This window comes from Sus scrofa, chromosome 3, assembly GCF_054392235.1.
Source record: "Sus scrofa isolate SSC_HxYL_T2T_F1_AM1 chromosome 3, Sscrofa_HxYL_maternal_Yorkshire_Landrace_v2.0, whole genome shotgun sequence".
Classification (NCBI taxonomy): domain Eukaryota; kingdom Metazoa; phylum Chordata; class Mammalia; order Artiodactyla; family Suidae; genus Sus; species Sus scrofa.
In genome coordinates this window covers 89566251-89584561 of record NC_139385.1, presented here as the reverse complement: position 1 = coordinate 89584561, position 18311 = coordinate 89566251, and the positions used below count along the sequence as shown (strand labels likewise).

Below are 18311 nucleotides of genomic sequence, written 5' to 3'. Positions count from 1 at the left end.
AAAAATTCTGACCTAGAGTATTTACATATAAAACATTTCTGGGAGTTCCCATCGTGGCACAGTGGTTAACGAATCCAACTAGGAACCATGAGGTTGCGGGTTCAATCCCTGGCCTTGCTCAGTGGGTTAAGGATCCGGCATTGCCGTGAGCTGTGGTATAGGTCGCAGACGAGGCTCAGATCCTGAGTTGCTGTGGCTGTGGGTTAGGCCAGCAGCTACAGCTCTGATTAGACCCCTAGCCTGGGAACCTCCATATGCCACAGGAGCGGCCCTAGAAAAGGCAAAAAGACCAAAAAAAAAAAAAAAATTCTGCTACAGCCTCACTCAAAATCTGAAACATTGATTACTTTTCTTAAGGTTTAGGGTGTTTTGTTTTTGTTTTTGTTTTTTGTTTTTTAGGGCCGAACTCACAGCATATGGAGATTCCCAGGCTAGGGGTCGAATTGGAGCTACAGCTGCTGACCTGCACCACAGCCACAGCAGCACAGGATCCGAGCTGCATCTGCAACCTACACCACAGCTCATGGCAACACCGGATCCTTAACCCACTGAGGCCAGGGATCGAACCCACAACCTCATGATTCCTGGTTGGATTTGCTTCCACTGCGCCATGTTGGGAACTCCAAGGTTTTGTTTTTAATAGCTATTTATAAAAAGTGATAGACCTATCATTAAGAAATAATTTAACTGTTTTTTCACTAAATATTTTTAATAGCATATTTGTTCCTTAAAAAATATACACACACACAAGAGATTCAGGTATCAAACCCAAATTTTCTCTTAGCTGAAGCCCAAACATAGTATTTGACTATTCATTATTTTTTACTTGTAGTTAAGTCACCATTTCTTCTTACTCCTTTCTATATTTCAGACCTATTCTTATGTATCATAATGAGCCAGCAGATGATAGGTTTCTGTTTCATTGGGTTTCTGAAGTTTGAAGCACAGTGCAAGTGTTACACCTAGATGTAAAAAAAAAAAAAATGCAGATTTTAATCAAGATTACCAGTGATCTTGGTTTCTCAATAGAGAAAAGTTTCTGTTATTGCTGCTACTATTCACATATTCATTTCCTGGTGTTCAACTGCAAATGAAACTGTGATTAATTTTTTAGATGTGTTTTTTTTCCAGGAATTCTATTAACCTTTAAATTATATACTCAATTATAAATGTTTCAAGGATTATTGCAGTAATTTAAATTGGATCCTTTAAGGAAATTTCCAAGTTTCGTTTTTAAGAAAAGTATTGCAGATTTAATGTGAACGTCTTGTTTTTGAAATCTTAAAAGGAGTTAAATTTTGTAGTGATAGTCTCAGGTAAGTGTGCTAACAGAACTTTAAGAACTGTTTGTACAATAAAACACTGCAAGTAAAGGAAGACTTTTTATAAAAAAAAAAAGTTATTTCATTGATTTACCTATATTAATGAGTTCAGCAGTGAAGTATAGAGACATTTATGTTATCCCCAGAGTTACAGAGTTCAGTAATATTTATATCCTCTAGAAATTTAACACAGTGGTTCTTAACCTTCACTAATCATCAGAATCATTCTTGAAATTTTTTTTTAGATGCAGATATTCAGGTTCACCTAGTCTGTAACAAACCAACAAACAAAAAAACACCACAAAGCTAAGATTGAGACTCTTTGGTTTATAGCTTACTAGGAGAGAGAAACATAGAAATAAATTTGATTCATTTGTTAAATGTAATAAAAGAGATAGATGTAAAGAAGAATCAGTTCAGTCAAGCAACCTGACATAATGAAAAGAATACTGATTTTTTAAATTTTAGAGCCCTACTTTCTGTACTTACTCTTTGTGGGGCCTTGAGCGGGTGTTGACCTTTCTGAGCCAGTTACTTCATCTAAAAATGGATGGTTGAGATTAATTAGATAGTGTATGAATAAGCATCTTGCCCAGTTCCTATCACATAATAGCTTAATAAATATTGGCGATATCACTTCACTGAAAACTCTCTACCTAAATAGGGTTTTGAAAGCTTAGCAAATGAATTCTCTAGACAGTAAGAATAGTAAATTAGAAGAAATGGCATATGTGACAACCTAGAGGTAACATGGTGCTAGTGGAGGAACCAGGAGGTAGTTTTGTCTGGCTGGAGGCAAGAGGAGCTACCTTAGCCATGCTGATTAAGATAAAGGGTTTCAAGTGGACTGCAGGAATCCTGGCCAAAAATAGGGAGGCCCTGAAATAAGGTATTAGTCGAGGGATGTTAAATGCAGTAAGAGATGTTAAGGACTTAATTTGTGGTTGATTTAACTTGAAGAGGGGAGATGGCAAAGAAGGAGCAGCCAGAGGTAATTGGATTTCTGGACTCAGAATTCAGAATATTGTGTAGGAACAAGTGGTTTCTGTTTGTTCTTTAAGTGGAGGTTGACTTCACTTTTGGAATTGGAGAATAGGAGATGTAATTGGGACATCCAGGTAGAGATATTCAGAAAGGCATTTGGGTAGGCAGAGGTTAGACAGCCACAGATAGATGGAGGTTCGGGCATTATGATCAGATAATATTAAACACAAGGGAGAAGAGATCTCTCAGGGCTAAGGATATATATAAAGAAGCCAAGTCTTGGGGAACATGGACTTTTATGAGGCAAGCAGAAGCAGCAGCTCTGTTGAAGAGAAAGAAAGTATATGATAGACAGGAGGAGAATCAGGAGAGAATGCCTATTTAGAAAAGCTTTTTCACTTAAAAATATGCTTTAGACACCTTTCTCTGTTAATAATACAGCTTTATGTTTTTTAATAGCTGTACTTTCTATTTACCTAATTCTTTATTGATAGATATTTGTTTCCAGTTGCTTCTTTAAAAACAAACAATGCAGTAAATAAGATTTTGTGGAAATATATTTACATACTTAATGTATCTGTAGGATAAATTCTCGCAAATGAAATTGCTTAGTCAAAAGAATATGAATTAAAAATTTTGGTATATTACTAAATTGCCTGGAACATGTGAACCAATATATACTCCCAACAATAGTGTCTTTATTTTTATTTTTAAAGTGGCTTGCTTCCTAGATTGAGAGTTGTATGAATTTGAAAACTGAATAATATTTATTACTTATTACTTTTATGCAAAATTGTATAAAAAGTAAGGGAATCCTTTCATTTTAGCAAATTACTTAGTTCATTCAAATAGTATAATTTAAGGAGTTACCGTTGTGGCTCAGCAGTAATGAACCCCGCAAGTATCCATGAGGATGCAGGGTTTGATCCCTGGCCTTGCTCAGTGGGTTAAGGATCTGGTGCTGCTGTGAGCTTCGGTGTAGGTCACAGATGCAGCTCGGATCTGGTGTTGCTATTGCTGTGGCTGTGATGTAGGCCGGTGGCTGCTGCTCCCATTCAACCCCTAGCCTGGGAACTTCCATATGCTGTGGGTGCTGCCCTAAAAAGAATAGTAATAATAATTTAAGAATGCATTTTGTCCTTATAAGCACCAGATCAAGGAAGAGTTCTTTGTTTTAAAAGAAACTCTGTTTCCTTTTCTTATATGCTGGAATAATTGGATTTAGAGGAAGTGGATCCAGAAGGAAAGAGAATGATAGTATTATTGTGAGTGAATTAAAGTTGAACAAAATTGATGCATGTAAACAGTTTTTGTTGTTGCAGACATGACATTACCAGCAAAAATTCTATGCTAAGATTGTTCACAGAAATATTTTGATTGACTCTTTTTTCTTATATAAACTTTAAGCATTGGCTCCAAGACTTTAAAATGAGTTATTCTTGAAAAGCTGATCATAAAAGGGTCACTGTCTGAAAAAATATCCAGAGTAGAAATACTGTAGAAGTTTTAAATTGCCCTAAATTGTTCTGTTTACATAATTTAAAGGTTAAAAACTATGGACAAATTCCACAGCTGTTTTTATTTTGTTTAATTTCCTGACATTGTTCACAATATCTATATGGAAGGACCCACTGCTTTTTTTCTAACATTATGATACTCTTATCATAATGTTAGGAAATAGATGTTAATTTTGGTCATTTCCTCTAACTCTTTAGTATTCTTTTTGTCAGACTTTTTTTTTTTTTGTTGGTTTGGGGGTTTTTTAACTTTGGGTTATGACTTATTTCTGGTTTGTAAAATTAATTTGGGGGTCATCACCAACTTCTAAGAAAAAAATGAAATAGAACTCAAAATATCAAGAGTATACAGAGAATAAGGGTAAATATTGTTTGGTAAGTTTTTTTAATGTATATTTTTTATGTGAGTTACAGAGGGGAAATTTTTGAAAAATTGTGCTTTATATGATAGGCTACAACTCAAATCATTTCTAACCAAAGGTGTGATACTACATTGCAAATAGTAAATGTTAACTTTTTTTTTTTTTTTCTTTTTTATCCCTTAGCCTTTCTACCTCTCAGGAGAAGGTAAAACTTTAAACCAAGCAACAACACCATTGAAAGGTCAACCAGCTAGAAATCTGTTTGTCATGAGAATTCCTTCCATAGTTTTCATGAAGTTATCAGTAGAGATAGATCCACCTGTGGTATTACTTTTTTTTTTTTTCTTTTTTTTTTTTTGATCTTTTTAAAGCCATTTCTTGGGCCACTCCCGAGGCATATGGAGGTTTCCAGGCTAGGGGTCTAATTGGAGCCGTAGCCACCAGCCTACGCCAGAGCCACAGCAACTCGGGATCCGAGCCGAGTCTGCAACCTACACCACAGCTCATGGCGACGCCGGATCCTTAACCCACTGAGCAAGGCCCCGCAACCTCACGGTTCCTAGTCAGATTCGTTAACCACTGCGCCACGACGGGAACTCCTGATATTACTTTTATGTAACACACACACAAACTCTCATGAGCACTATTTTGGAATGTGTCTACATTTGATTTCTGATATACAGACCTTTTGTTTTAAGATAATTTACCCCAAGAATGCCATTATATGCTATTGTCTGTGGATAGTTTATGACTTTTTAAAACTGATTCATTGTCTGGTTTCCTTCTGTTTCTTCACATGTCTCTAGGTCATCTTCTCAATTGATGGGTGGTCAGGGAACAAATTAAAGTAAAACTAATAGTACATGGGAAAGATAAAATTTGCGAGGTAAATCTGCTGTTACATAGGTCATATTTTAAGGCCAAATTTGTGGGTTTCAGATTATCTAGGACATTGCTTTCTTTCTCATTAGTTCAGATAATAATTGAATTCTAACTGCATTTGGTTTATAACTTTTGCTTTCTTTCTCATTAGCTCAGATAATAATTGAATTCTAACTGCATTTGGTTTATAACTTTTGCTAGATGCTTTTTTCTCTAAAAAGTGGATTGTTCTCATGGTAGGCATTTATGAGAGAGCAACACTGTCAGGAAAAGGGCAACTACCAAGAGTTTGACAAGGTGTATACATATTTTAGTTACAGACTAAAATGGTATCTGTAGTTTTGAAAGCCCACAAAGTAGGGTTTGGGGGTTTTTTTGGTTTGTTTTTCCCAGAATACCTTGGGCTTTTGAGGTTTAACTCAGCAGTCTTGACCAGAATGCTAATTTAAAACTTTACAGCTGATTACAAAATCTGTGGGAAAATTTACTTGAAGTAGTAAAGAAAGTTTCTGGGAACAGAGAACCAAGAGAAAGGGAAATGAGTTAGCTGTCCAGAGTAGTGTCACACTCTGGTGACACCAGCTGACACCTCCACATATGCTGAGAAACTGCCTCAAATTGAGGCAGATATTTATGTTAGCCGGTCTGTTAAAAATACATGAACAAATGTCCTTTGGCTTTTTTCCCCCAGCTGCATGTAAGTACTGCCCCTCTCCACATGCTCCTTCCTCAGACAGGTTGCAGCACAGGTGATTGGATTTATTTTCTTTCACCTGTGTCATATTTCAGGTCAGCCTCTCTCAGATCACACTTCCTTGCCTTGATTGAACTTAGATATTTCCTAACTTATTTGGGGAAACACGAGGAGACCAGAGCTAGGGTTGTAAGAAATCCAGCAGGGGCATGGAGGAGGAAGCAGCTCAAGAGGGGTCAGTGGACCAAATGCCCCAACAGGAACAAAGGTAGTTTATTCAGTTCTTACTGTGAGCCAGCTGCTGAGGATACAGTGGTCAACAACAGAGGCCTGTGCCTGCACAACCTTTCTAGTCTTTTGAGTTCAAGGAGAGTAACTCTAGCAAGAGCAGTTTCAGTAGATGGTAGGGTGGAAGCCAGATTGTGCTGGGCTGAGGAGTGAGTGGGAGGTTAGGAAGAAGAGATAGTGCATAGACAGGGCCCTTTCGAGAAGCTTGCTGGTGAGGAGGAGGAAAGCTAAAAGGGCACAGAAGGGAGGGTTTTGTTTTGTTTTGCTCTGATTTGTTTGAGGATGGAAGATTCTTGAACGTTTACAGGCTGATGAGACAGCATCGGTGGAGTAATGGAGAAATTCACAAGAGCCCCCCTGAGCAAGCAGTTGAGAAAGAAAACAGAAAGTCCAGGGGTTATCTGTAGACAGTACTTGTGGATGTAAGCAAGATTTCAGTGAAGGAGCATGAAATTGAAGTAGTTTCTGCTTTTAGATTCTATTTTCAATGTAGAGTTTCAGGGATATTAGAGTGGAAAATTTAGAGTGGCTAATTTATTCTGCAGCTGTGTAAGAGCAGAGGGTACTAAGGAGTAAAAATGGTTTTCTGAAGGCTAATGCATATGCCCTCATTGCTGCTTCTGTTTTGCTGCCTTTGTTATCAGCAATTATCTAGTGTCATTTATTCAATTTCAAGTTGAAGTACTTTTGGGGAAAAATAGCTGGGAAACTCACATATAGTCAGTTGATATGGCAAGTTAAAGCTAAAACAGTTTCTAATGTTTTTATTTATCGTATTTAGTTTTTGCGGTGAAACCATACAAATACAGGTAAAATACGGTATGAATTTGTGTAGAAGCTTAAAATATACAGTGAAAGAAAAGCGCTTAGGAATTTTTGAAAACCAGCTTCTATAAAATGATAATTCTTATTGCTGATTAGTAACATTCGATGAACAGTGAGTGTGTGTTGCTGCTTACATTGTCATTTACCTTATGTATAGGACATTTCTAATTTTGTGATTCATCTTTACATTGAAACCAGGGAAGACAGATAATTGGGTTGTCACTTGGGCAGTCTGGCTTTTTGAGGGTGATCAACTTAGGCATACAGATATTTTCCTGCTTATTTTAATTGTTTACCACATTTTTACCACTGTGTACATTAATATTGAAACGAGAGTCACTTCTTGGCATTTTTGTTGGTTTTACTTTCTTCATCTTAGCTTGTAAGCATCTTTTTCTCCTTCTAAATTATTGTGGAAGTTTCAGAAACCTTTTCCTGAACAATCCAGAAACCTTTGAAGGAAGATTCTTGTAATTCTAATATTTGCTGTCAATTATTTCTGCCATAAGACATTTTTAAAATATTTTATTAGCTTGTGACTCACTCACCACTTACTAGTTACACTACCATGTGGTTATTCAACCTCTTTAAGACTTTATTTCTTCATCTGTAAAATGAAGATAATTCCTATCTCATACCATAGTGTGAGGACTAAATGAAACAGTTTATGAGTGCTTTTCACATAGTATTGACATATAGTAAGCACTGGATGAATATTCATATTGTTATTGAAGGAAGCAGATAATGAAAGTACATAGATTATGCTATTTAACAGATATTTTAAATAATACTGCATACTGTTGATATTATTGATACTAATGATGTCTTGGGTTTTTAAATTGGCAGGTTCTAAGGAATTATGAGATCTCTGAAAAATAGTCAGCTTTGGGATTGTGGAAGTTTGATTAAGTAGACTTAAAGTTTGCAGCCTGTGTTGAAAGGATGATGATAGTTCTAAAAATAACCACCACCACCTTTCTCAATTCTTTACTAAACTTCTGTTTGTAGGGCCTCTCTTTGTTGTGTTAGCCGCCATTGAGTTAATATGCCAAGGACAAACCACTCAAAAAGAGAAAATAAAATTACCATTTTTGTAGATTCTAAATTTTAGAGGCATGAAAAATTTTGTGACATCATGATCTAGTCATCTCTAGTCATCATCTCTTTTTGAAAACAAAAAGTTAACTAAAATTTAAATCTTCATATGGCTCAGAAGGGCTTTTCCTTTTGTTTCTTTATGACAAGGTGATTCTTTAGCAGAAAGGTAGGCTGGGCAGATTCATTGACAGTACATTTTGATAGTATCTTAAAGCTCCCATGAGGATGTTACTGCAATAATTTGAACTACAATAGCAGGCAGGATTTGTGATGCAAATTGATGTTGTTAATTGCTTATAGAATATTTTCATTCATTTTTGTAAAGAAAACACAAGTTAAAAAAAAATTTTTTTACCCACCCAAATGATTTAACAAATGATAGAGTATAAACCTCAAACATATTGTGGTAAAAAGGTAATGAGTGTGTGTGTGTGTGTGTGTGTGTGTGTGTGTGTGTGTGTGAGAGAGAGAGAGAGAGAGATCCATTAAATAAACCTTTCTAGTGTGGTTTGTACTGTTTAAGTCAGTAGCATAACTTCAGATACAGTTTTTTGTCTTTTTCCTTTTCTTACCACTCATGTTCCTGCTTTTATCCTTTACCACCACTCTCCACCTCCATCCCAGTCCTTATAAAAATAAGTTTGAAGTGAAGGGTCCTTGGTATAACTGAATTTTGTCATTTAGAAGTACTATCTGGACTTGAAAGTTGATATACACATTGATGCAGCTGGGCTGGTGTCCTGTAAAATATGGGAATTTCTCTCTGGTGAGTTTTTAGCTTGTCTGGAAGGAACTCTCAATGTTTGATTCTGGGAGATCCCTAGAGGGCCTCTTAGAGACCCCACCACTACCATTAAATGTGAGCCCAAGGATCCCTGGAGTAGTTAACACTTTGTATGTGTGATGGAGTGAGAGGGTTGGTCAAGGATTAATAACTCTCTCTTAGAGGAATGTGTAGAATCCTTTCTGTCCCAACCAGGCATCTTCTTAGCTTTTCTTCTTGTAGTCTTTCCTCCAACTTGAAAGTATCTACAGCCCGTATACTTCACAGTGCTGCTAAGAACTTCTAGGTTGCATTCTCCTATTCTGCTTCAAAACCTCCATCTTTTAGTGGACTGGCACTGGTCTATGTCTTTTTTTTTTTTTTTTTTTTTTGTCTTTTTAGGACTGCACCTGCAGCATATGGAGGTTCCCAGGCTAGGGGTCGAATTAGAGCTGTAGCTGCTGGCCTATGCTGTGGCTGTGGCATAGGCAGCATGGGATCCAAGCCTCATCTGCGACCTACACCACATCTCACGGCAGCACTGGATCCTTAACCCACTAAGCAAGGCCAGGGATCAAATCTGCAACCTCATGGTTCCTAGTTGGATTCGTTTCTGCTGCACCACAACAGGAACTCCCAGTACTGGTCTCCTATGGTCTCAGTGCTTCAACCTTGGGCATTGTTTCATATTCCCTAGGGATTAGTTATAGAAATTAGAAATAAAGTCAACTTCATGTATCTTTAATGTGGTTAGTAATAGTTTTCTTTTTTTGCTTTTTAGGGCTGCACCTGCAGCATATGGATGGAAGTCCCCAGGCTAGGGGTTGAATCGAATCAGAGCTGCAGCTGCTGGCCTGTGCCACAGCCACAGCAACACGGGGTCCAAGCCATGTCTGTGACCTACACCACACCCCACAGCAGCACTGGATCCTTAACCCACTGAGCAAGGCCAGGGATTGAACTTGCATCCTCATGGATACTAGTCAGGTTCTTAAGCTGCTGAGCCATGACAGGAACTCCCGGTAATAGTTTTCTTAAATGACTTTTATTCTTTCAGTGACCTTTTAAAAGTATATGCAGAGTCATATAAATGTTTGTGCCAACTAAGCAAACGTTGGCTTAGATTTAGTTAAAGGTAGGTTATGATTTGAGCCACAGACTTGGTGAAAGTTCAAATGCAATGATAGTTAATAACTTACTGAGTGCACAGAATGTGCTAGATACTGAAGGTCTGTTACCTATAATCCTTACAACAGCACTGAAAGGTAGGGACTGCTAGACCCTTTTTATAGATAGGAAACTGAAGGAGGCAAACTCACTCACATAGTAAACGGGGAAACTGGAATCTGAACCTAGGCTCTGTCTATGGCCGTACCACCCTGAAAGCACCTGATCTTGTCTGAACCTAGGATCTGACTCCAGATCCAAGATCTTTTTCCCATATCATACTACCTCTTGAGACATACGTATATAGCCTTAAGTCCCAGAATAGGGAGTTCCCATCGTGGCTCAGTGGTAACGAATCCAATTAGTATCAATGAAGACACGAATTTGACCCCTAGCCTTGCTCAGTGGGTTAAGGATCCAGCTTTGCCATGAGCTGTGGTGTAGGTCACAGACGTAGCTCAGGTCATGCTTTGCTGTGGCTGTGGCATAGGCCAGCAGCTACAGCTCCGATCTGACCCCTGGCCTGGGAACTAGCATATTCCACAGATGCGGGCCTAAAAAGACAAAAAAAAAAAAAGATTCAAGAATAAGGTAAGGTATAAATAAGCAAAAAATTTTTAATAGGATGGTATAGTTATAAGTATGGTCATATATTCATTCACTTGTAACATAGCTCCTGTTAAGTATGTTGATTTTCTGAGAAACACATTTTGATGTATAGCATGCACAGAGCAAAGCATGTAAATCTTAAGTATACAAGACGAATTTTTACAGAAGTATGTACCCATGTAACTGTTACCCAAATCAAGAGATAATCTTGTCTCAATTAGCATCCAGCAGGCTCTTTTATGCCCCCTTCCAGTCAATACTTTACCCCCTGTAAATAATTACTATTCTGAATTACCACCTAGTTTTGCCTGTTTTGAACTTCATAGAAATGGAATCATACAGTGTGTATTTTGTGTGTATTTATCTTCTTTCTTTTACATGTTATGTTTGTGATAGTCATCCATGTTGTTGCATGTAGTAATTCATTTCAGTGCTATGTATGTTTATATCATGGTTTCTTTTAACCATTCTCCTGTTGATGGACTTTTGCGTTATTTTCAGTTAAGAATAAAATTGTCATGAACAGTCATGTACATGTCTTTTAGTGCATATGTATACTCACTTTTGCGTAGTAGAAATCTGGTATAGTTTTAGTGGATAACTACCAAACAGATCTCTAGGTAAGTATAGTAGTTTACATTCGCATCATCAACGTGTGATCATCTCAGTTGATCCACGTCTATACCATCAGTGGCTATGGTTTAAATTGTTCTGATTTTAGCCATTCTGGTAGATGTATAGTCGTGTCTTGTTACGATTTTAATGTGCATTTCCCTGATGACTTTTCATATGCGTATTGGCATATCCTTCTTTGTGAAATATCGTATATCCTTCTTTGTGAAATAACTCTTTTATTTAAATATTTTGGCCATTTTTCTTTTAAGTTGTTGTCTCACATTGATTTGTGGGAATTTTTTGCATGTTCTGAATGTGAGATCTCCAATAGTTACTTGTATTGTAAGTATCTTCTCCCAGGCAGTGGCTTGCCTTTTCACTCTTTTAATGTTGTTCTTTTGATGAACAGAAATTTTTTAAATCTTAAGTCCAATTTATCAGTTTTTCTTTTGTGATTACTGCTTTGTTTCTTGTTTAAAACATCTTGCCTTCACTAAAGTCATGAAAATAATCTAAGTTATCTTCTAGAAGGTTGATTGTTTTCTTTCACAACTACCATCTGTATGAAGCTGACTTTTGATTAAGGTATTAGGTAGAATCGAAGACTTTTCTCCCAATTGATCTAGGACTATTTGTTGAAAAGACTTTTCTTTCCCCACCATACCCCACTGGCATCTTTGTTATCACATGGCTGCATAGGTTTTAAACCAAGACTTAGTATCTGGTAGGTGAAGTCCTCCAACTTTGTTCTTCTTGAGAAACTATTTTTAAATGGCCATATTGTCTTAGATGATAGTCAGGCCCATCCCTCTTTTCACTTCTCCACCTTCTCAAGACCACCCTGCCACTTAGCCCCAGTGCTTACAGCCTAGAGACTAACCATCTTTTTTTCCAAGACCATTTCAGATTTGAGGCTAGAATTCCATAAGCAAATGCAGCTCTTCTTCTTATGAGAGATTAATACTGAATCACCCTCATTCATTGTATCACTTGTTACCCTGGCTGCTGCTGTGGTACAGGGCTGCTCTGATTACCTTTAGGACACCCCATTTACTACTCAGTCATGAGAGCCTTGTCTATACTGTGGCTTGAATCTTTCCTGGATACCCCCATTATTTACTCTTCTCTAATAGGTCTTAGAGTAAGCAGACCAAAAATGGCAAGTTGAGGACACCCCTTTCCCTGCAGACACACACACATACACATATGTGCTTGTTAAGGTTGTAAAGAAATTGGATGACTGATAGGACTCCTTGTGTGTGGAATAAGTAGTCCATTAAGAAGGATGAAGAAAACACTTATTGAAGTAGTTGGGTGCCAGGCACAGTGTTAAAGTAGCTCATCTACCTTTTTTTATTTTTCCGTTAAAGTAGAAAGGGCTGCTTAAAATCCATATTTTCCTGTGTGAAAAAAATGAATTTGTCTAAACCAGACCTAATATGAAAATTCATTATACAAATAATACTTTAGTTAACAATGAAAAAAATACATTTCAGTTAACAAATTTTACTGAATTCGCCTAACTGCAGAAGAATTGTCTGGAAAATTTGAGGCCTCCTCCACACTGGCTGGTTGGCATTCTTGGCTGAAACTTGGGAGCAGTGGCACCCTCTTAGGTTGCTGAAGCATATGTTGGACCAGAGCCAAGACCTACTGAAAGGGAAAGTGCAGCCCACATTTTTCCCATCATGTGTGACACAGTCTTGAGGAATATGGAAATGTTTGTGGCCTCAGGGGGCTGGTAGAACCTGATGCACCTAGAAAGAGAAAGAGAGCACTTTACTCAGGTGTGAGAGAAAGAAAAACTACTTGTTCCTGATCCAGATCTTTGTATTTGCCTTAACACCTGAGTTTAAAATAAGCCTTGAAACAATAAAATACTCCTTTTTTAAAATTTTTTTTATTTTTATGTTTTATTTTTTAGGGCTGTATCTACAGCATATGGAAGTTCCCAGGCTAGGGATCAAATTGGATCTGCAGCTCCTGGCCACAGCCAGAGCCACAGCACTGCCAGATCCAAGCCATATCTTCAGCCTACACCTTCATTGCAGCTTACAGCAATGCTGGATCCTTAACCCACTGAGCGAGGCCAGGGATCAAACCCACATACTCATGGATACTAGTCAGGTTCTTAACCTGCTGAGCCACAATGGGAACTCCAAGTATTTCATTTTTTAAACAATGAAAAGTTTTAGAAAAAGCTGTAGATTAACCATGAACAGATTCTACTAAAAAGAACCATCACAGATGGTTCTTTAAAAATAAAGTATTATGAGAATGTAAAGTGATATAGCGCTCTAGAAAATAGTTTGGCAGTTTTTTACACAACTAAACATGCACTAACATAGGACACAGTGATTATACTCTTGGGCATTTATCCCAGAGAAATAAGAACTTATGTTCACACAAAAACCTATACATAAATGTTCTTATCATCTTTATTATACACACTATTTAAATATACTGTTAGTATATATATTATGAATGTCGCATGTATACTATTTATAAAAATACAGGAAATAACCCATATGTCCTTCTCTTGGTAAATGGCTGAACAAACTGGTGTATTTGTATGGCGGAATACTATTCAACAGTAAAAATATTGACCTATTGAAGCTTGTAATAACCATACATTGGCCCTTAAGGACATTATACTCAGTGAAAAAAGTCAACTTCAAAAGATTACATACTGTATGAATTTATTTACATAACTCTCTGGAAATGATAAACCCTTGGAGATAGAGAACAGATCAGTGGTTGCCCAGGGACAGGAATGGGTTAGGGAGTCGGGGCAGTTCTGTATCTTGGTAGTGGTAGTTACATAGATCTGTACGTGAGATAAAATTGAACTACACAACAAATGCAAGTTGATTTTTTTTAATGGTGAAGTCTGAATAAGGTCTTAGTCCTGTTAACAGTAGTATCAACGTTTCCAGTTTTGCTGTTTGCTAGAGCTGTAAGAGGTGTCACCATTAGGAGGAACTGGGTTGAAGGGTGCACAGGACTTTTGCATTTTTCCAACTTTGTTCATCTATTATTATTTCAAAATTAAAAGTTTAAAAAATAAGGTTGTGTTGTACACTCATGTTCCTGGCAGTGTTATTCACAATAGCCAAAAGGTGGAAGCAACCCAGCTGTCCATTTGACAGATAATACATACACCTACAGTGGAATAATATTCAGCCTTAAAAAGGATGAAATTCTGACACATGCTACAGTCTGAACCTTGAGGACATTATGTTCAGTGAAATAAGCCAGTCACAAAGGACAAATACTGTGTGATTCCACGTATACGAGGCACCTATAGTGGTCAGATTCATAGAGATGGAAAGTAGAATGGTGGTTTCAGGTGCTCGGGGTGGTGATGGGAAGTTATTTTGGGGGGGTACGAAGATACTTAGATATTTTAGAGGATAAAAAATTTTCTAGAAATTGATGGTGTTGATGTTGCACAGCGATGTCACTGTACTTAATGCCACTGAACCATATGCTTAAAAAATGGTTAAAATGATAAATTTTATATTATGTGTATTTTGCCACAATTTTTAATAAAGTATTGTTATTATATAAGTAATGTTATAAAATAGGCTTATTTAAGTGCAAACATAAATCTCCTGGAATGTTTTAATTTTTTCTTTTTTTTTTGGCAACAATCACAAATTTATAAAACGTTGTAGTTTTAGTATAAATAAGATTTTTTTTTTTCTGGAGCAATTTGAGACTCTTGCCAACCTGATGCCCCATAGTTTCCAAATATTTTCGTGTGTATACCAAGGATATTCTCTTAAATAACCACAATACTACTCTCTAATCCATGGATTCTATTCAAGTTTCACAGTTGTCCTAATTGTGACCTTTATAGAAAGGGGAACATTTCTATAAAGAATCAAGTGTTGTATTTACTTGTCACATCTTTGTAGTCATCTTCAAGTCTGGAACAGTTTTCTTATGTTTTCATAAAATTCATGACATTGATACTTTTGAAGATTACAGACCAGTTGTTTTGTAGACTGTCTCTCAATGTGAATTCGTCTGAAGTTTCTTCTTTGTGAATCGATTCAGGTTATCTATTTTGGGCAGAAATATTCCAGAAGTGAGTGTGTCCTCATTGCATCTTGTCAGGTGATGTGTGATTTCAATATTCCCATTACTAGTGATTTCACTTTGATCCCTTGATTAAGTGTCAGGCTTCACCACTGTAAAGTTACATCTGTTCCCTTTGTAATTGTGCTGCAGGGAGGTGTTTTGAAACCACGCAGTGTCTTGTTCCTTACCCAACTTTTAATTTATTCCCTGACATGTTTACATCCTTGAGGACTGATAGTTTATTTTATTCAGTGAATTATAATCCGTCATTATCTTTATTTTATGCTCAGGTTGTCCCTGATTTAAACAGCAGTAGCCCCTTCAAAGTGGTTTTTTGTGTCCTTTCACGTGTTCCCATCATTATGAATGCTTTTAACTTTTTTTAAAAAGAAATTATGGTTTTAATGACCACATAGTATGCTATTGTGATGATATAGCATAATTTGCTTAAATAATCCCTTTGGAGCATTTCCTTTTCCTTTAAGGGAAAGAAAAAAGAGTTTGTATATTTGTAGCCAAATTGGCCTCTGGAAGCCTTGTAACAGTTTACACACCTACCAGTAGTATGTGTGTACAAGTGTCCTTTTCTCCACAATCTTATTAATAATTGGAAAGCACTCTTAAATACTAGGAGCTTCATAATTACAGGGAAACTGTTATGAGATTAAGTGACCCTGTACACCTGGCATTAGAAAGTGTTATCAGGACTCTAGACAGGGTAAGAAAATAGTTTATATGTATCTTTTACTGTTTGGTTTTTTTTTTCCCCTTTAAATCAGCAGAAAAGAAGGTTATCTTAGAACTAAAGGAATTTTTTCCTTCTTTACAATGCTGATTTTGTAAGGCAAACAATTTAAAGTAGATATATTGCAATGGAATTTTTTTTCCTCATGACTTATTTCTCTCAGCAACTAAACAGGCATGGACCTCAAAGATATTTTGAAATTCTGAGGCCATTTTCTACTAACTAGATCTATGTCTGTCGATAAAGTTGCTCACCAGTAGGCCTCAACTCTCATCTCTAAATTAAACTATATGGCTTCTAAGGTACCTTCTCACTAAAACTGGAAGATCTTAAAAAATTATATCCTGAGAGGTGGAAGAAAGTAACTTTTTTTGGTTAGCTTGCAAAACTTGGTTGAATTTTGTAGTAAACATTTTCCTCCTGTGTTTAACTTGACAACTGAATTACAGGAAGTATCAGTTCATTGTTATGGGCTGTTTTTATCCTAGGACTTTGGTTGTTACTCTTCCCTTTGCTTTTAATGTTAAGTCTGTCTTGTGACAGTTTTGACTGTTTTGATGTCAGTTTCTTCATGGTGTGAGCATATGCTCTTGTTATTTACCATATTCTCTCATTTTTTTTAAGGCTGCACCCATGGCATATTGAATTTCCGGGGCCAGGGACTGAGTCTGAGCCACAGCTGCAAACTATGCTGCAGCTGCGGCAATGCCAGATGCTTTAACTCACCGCGCCAGGCCAGGGATTGAACCTGCACCCCTGCAGCAACCTGAGCTACTTCATTTGGATTCTTAAGCCACTGTACCCACAGTGGGAACTCCAAACACATTTTTCTTTTTTGACCGCACCCATGGCATGTGGAAATTCCCAGGCCAGGAAATGAACCTGTGGTACAGCAATGACCTGAGCCACAGCAGTGACATTGGATCATTAACCCGCTGTGCCACCAGGGAACTCCCACTTACTCTATTCTTATTAAGGGCAACTGGATGGAGTATACATGAGAACTCTCTGCTGTTTTTGCAACTTCTTGTGAGTCCTAAGCAATTTCGGAATTGAAAATTATTTAAAAAAAAAAAAGATAAACTGCGATACATCTCAATGGTAGAACATTATTCAGTACTAAAACAACAACACCAAAAAACTATTGTCATGAAAAGACATGGAGGAAGAACCCTAAATATGTCTTACTAAGTGAAAGACGCCAATCACACAGTACATATAGGCTACATAGTGTGATTCCAACTATACGACATTTTGGAGAAAGCAAAACTATGGAGATAGTAAGAAGATCAGTAGTTGCCAGGGTAGGAGAGAAGGAGGGTTGAATAGAATCGGTGGAACGCAGGATTTTTAGGGCAGTGAAATTATTCTGTGAGATACTGTTATGGTGGATACATGTCTTTATGCATTTGTCCAAACTCATAGAATGTACAACATCAAGAATGAACCGTTAACTATGAACTTTGGGTAATAATGATGTTTTAGTGTAGGTTCATCAGTCGTAACATATATCATTCCGGTGGAGGATATTCATAATAGAGGAAGTTATTGCATGCATGGGAGTAGGAAGTATATAGGAAACCTCTGTACCTTCTGTTCAATTTTGTTATGAACCTAAAACTTATGTAAAAACTAAAGTCTTAAAAACAAACAAAAAAAATTAACTTGGGCCAGAAATAAACATTGAAAAACAAAATGAGGAAAATTTTTGTAGCCATTATTAGAGATAAAATTTTCATGACTTTTATTTATAAAGAACTTACACAAATCCATAAGGCAAGTCCTGAGTACCCAGTGAAGGAAAAGAGAGCTTAAGAGAACAGGCAAATGCCCTAAAGAGAGATTTTTGTAGATGTAGTTTTTGTAGGTGTTTATTTGAAAATTTCTGGGGAATTCCTGTTGTGGCACAGTGGAAATGAACCCAGCTAGTATCCATAAAGGTGCGGGTTCAATCCCTGGCCTCTCTCAGTGGATCAGAGATCCAGGGTTGCCATGAGCTGGGTTTAGGTCACAGACTCAGGTTGTATCCTACATTGCTGTGGTAGTGGTATAGGCTGGCAGCTGCAGCTCCAATTCCATCCCTAGCCTGGGAACTTCCATATGCTGCAGGTGTGGCCCTAAAAAGCAAAAAAAAAAAAAAAGAAAAGAAAAGAAAATTTCTGGAATCTCCAAATTCAGTAATGTACTACCAGTGCCTTGGAAACATACACTAGAAGAGAAGTTTTTTGTTTTGTTTTTTGTTTTTTTGCCATTGTATTATAGCTGTGTAAAATAATTTCACCTAAGATAAAGATAGCTTAAAGATAAAAAATAGAGCACTGTAAATTTGCACTGTTTTGAAGTTTCTTTGAGAG

General features: G+C 37.0%; 1 protein-coding gene across 3 annotated transcripts in view; it reads left to right on the top strand.

Annotated features, from left to right (window-relative positions):
* Positions 1 to 18311, top strand: part of AFTPH (aftiphilin) — a 69943-nt gene that overhangs the window by 12432 nt on the left and 39200 nt on the right. The gene's annotated exons all lie outside the window — the stretch shown is intronic.